Here is a 3272-nt window from a genome sequence, read left to right as displayed (position 1 = left end):
CAAAATTTTGTTCGAATTAGAGATGGTCATATTTTATGGTCGGTCAGTTTCTCGTGGAATCCCTCAAAAGCGTTATGCGGACGAAGAAGAGATATTTAACATATTTATGAAACACATGATTTTTGTTTATGGTTATTTTCGTAACGCAAAAAACCTGATTATTCTAAAATTCATGGCACTTTATTCATGATTTTGGGAACATTTTTTCCGTGCAATGTTGATTGGCATTGGCACAGATGCACCCAACCTTGCGTTCGACGGCTACGAATTCTAGCGACTGCAACGACGAAGTGTGGGAAGAAATCGGCTTCGAATGGCGATGCAGAATCCGCACGTGGAACTGGTTCCGTTCTAGAGCTGAGCAACAGTTGGGCAATGAGATACGGAAGAAGTGCGTAAACATGAGCTGCAGGTACAGCACGAGATGAAGATATGACAACTAGAACATAAGCAGAAAATACTTGAGATGAGGATTGAGGTCGCAGAATGAGAGCTTCCGAAGCAGCGAGATGCTACCCTGGAAGCAGCTTATTGGCAACATCATGAATGTCAATGCACTTGCGAAGATAGTGCTATCGCTGTTGCTCGAATGAAAGTAGAACGTAAATAAAGCAATGGTTGTTCCAAAAATCCTTGTGGGGATTATCCAAAGGGAGGATTTCAGCAAGTGATTCAAGAATTTCTCGGCATGAAGAAGGTAGGCAGTTACAAGTCGACCAACAAGGCGCCATATTTGAGTCACTCTGTCGAAACAGGAGTATCAGGTCGTGTCGTTGAGTGTTTTCACATGACTCCGGTTGTGTCCTTAAGATCCTAGTTTCAACGTTGTAAATACAAAAATTCTGACGCATTTGGAGCCGTATTAAATTACTGAAATAAAATAACTATGCATCTAGTACCTATAAAATATTGCTTTACAATCAGTTGAAAGGTCTACCCGACATCCACATATTTGATATTTAGTTAATAAAGAGTGAGTCGTTAATTATTGGGGCACTTTAGATTGAATGGTAAATAAAGGGCGAACACGAAATTATTGCGACACCGAAACCGTCATGCCAATTTTCTTATAATGTTTAAAATCAAACTAAAATTTTAGGGTAGTTTTATACATATATTTACTTCAAAAATCAAAAGAAAAGTTAATCGATGAAGCCTTGAGTGTAAAATTGAACGCATTTTCGCTTGATGCCCTCCATCAAAGTCTTTACAGTGTCATCCGGTACCAGTTTCTCAGTGTTTTTCCATTTTCTTAACATGTCCTTCACGTCTTTGACTGTCTTCTTGCTCTTCCGAAGTTCCCGCTTCATCATTGCCTAGTACTGCTCCACCGGGCGCAGCTCCGGACAGTTTGGCGGATTCATGTCCTTTGGAACAAAATGGATGGAATTGGCCTCATACCACTCCAGGACACTTTTAGAATAGTGGCATGGTGGCAAATCTGGTCAAAATAGCGGAGCTTCGTCGTGCTGCTGCAAGAACGGCAAAAGGCACTTCTCGAGGCACTCAGATTTGTAGATCTCGCCATTTACTGTGCCCTTTGTCACGAAAGGCTCAGTCCGCAAGAGCAGATGGCCTACCAAATGAGATATTTGGAGGCGAACTTCGACATTTTCGTTTTCTTAAATTTGTCGTCCACATAGAACTTGCTCTTGTCGGTGAAAAACTCCAACCCCGGAATTTGCTTAAAATCGGCTTTTATATACGTTTCGTCGTCCATCACACAGCAGCCATATTTTGTCAGCATCTTCTCGTAGAGCTTCCGTGCCCGAGTTTTAGCCGTCGATTGTTGCCGCTCATCGCGGTTTGGGAAGTTCTGTACCTTGCATGTATGTAGTCCAGCTCTCTTCTTTGCATTCTGGATGTAGCTCTGCGACATGCCGATCTTTTTAGCCAAATCACGGCTTGAGACGTTGAGATTTGCTTTAATCTTCCGCTTCACCTTTCCCTCCGTCTTTTTGTTCTCCGATCCCGGTTTTCTTCTAGCTCCTTTGCCGTGGTCCAACGTCAACCGCTCCTGGAACCGCTTCGACACTCTGCATACGGTTGAATGGTGAATGTTCAACATTTTTCCCAACTGCCGGTGCGACAGGTTAGGAAATTCCAGGTGTTTGGAAAGAATTTGTTCTCTCGACTCGCGTTGGTTCACCTCCATTTTCGTTGAATCGAAAAACACGACTTCGAGTTTGACAGCATGTAAACAATACACTTCAATGAGAAAGTGTGCAAAATTTGGTTGATTTTTACCCAATGGTAAAAAAGTTATGCCCTGTTGAATGTGTCGCAATAATTTCGTGTTCGCCCTTTAAGTTATAGTTATCGGAATTAAACCAAAGTTTTACATTAGAAGTATTTATTTCAGCTTCAGGATGAGATTGAATAAAATGCTCAACATTTGCGATTGACGGCCTGCCTGCAGAGTCTGTGCGGTTGTTTATGAGACGTTTTTAGGTTTTTTCTGCTTCCTCATCATTTTCTTTTCGTCCTTTGTCACTCCTTTGGTCTTCCGAAGCTCGCGCTTCATCAGTTTTCGGAGCTCCTGCATAGTTTTGGAATAGTAGCACGATGTCAAATTAGGTCAAAACAACGGGTTTTGAATGTGGAGTCTCAAAACTGCTTTAAGTTTGGTAAATCTCTTCGTTTATGGAGCCTTTGGCCACGAATGGTTCACTACGTTTGCCACAAGTTCATATGGCTTGCCAAATTAGGTACTTCAAAGCGAATTTCGATAGTTTCTTCTGTTCGAAACGGCCATCCACAGCAAGCTTAAAATCTTCCTGTTCGGAAACTGCTTGAAATCCGCATTGATGTAGATCGCATCATCAATGACGCAGCACTGGTATTTTGTTAGCAGCGACTTTTCGGGCTCGCGTTTTGACAGCATTTTGCTGGTGTTGGTTCCGATTTGAGAGTTCTGCACATTGTACATTTTCAATTGGAATCGTTTCTCTGGACGAAACTTTGCGAAACATCCACTTTTGCTACCAAGTCCCGCAAAGAAATGTTCGGATTCCGGTTGAAATGAGCAATCAGTGCTTTGTCGGTTATTTTCACGCGTTACTTCCAGTTTTCGTCTAGCTTCTGACTTGTGATCTACGGCAATCCGTTCCTGGAATCTTTGAAAATCCTTAAGACGGTTTAATGATATACATCCATCAGTTTTCCCAACAAGCAATGCAACAACCCAGTACTTCGCATGTGGGTGAACAAACTTCTTTCGCGACTGGTTTTGGGACTTCCTCCCATCTCGACCGGAATCTCATTGGCAACAG

Source organism: Topomyia yanbarensis, chromosome 2 (assembly GCF_030247195.1).
Source record: "Topomyia yanbarensis strain Yona2022 chromosome 2, ASM3024719v1, whole genome shotgun sequence".
In the NCBI taxonomy this organism is placed as follows: domain Eukaryota; kingdom Metazoa; phylum Arthropoda; class Insecta; order Diptera; family Culicidae; genus Topomyia; species Topomyia yanbarensis.
This window is presented reverse-complemented; position numbering follows the sequence as displayed.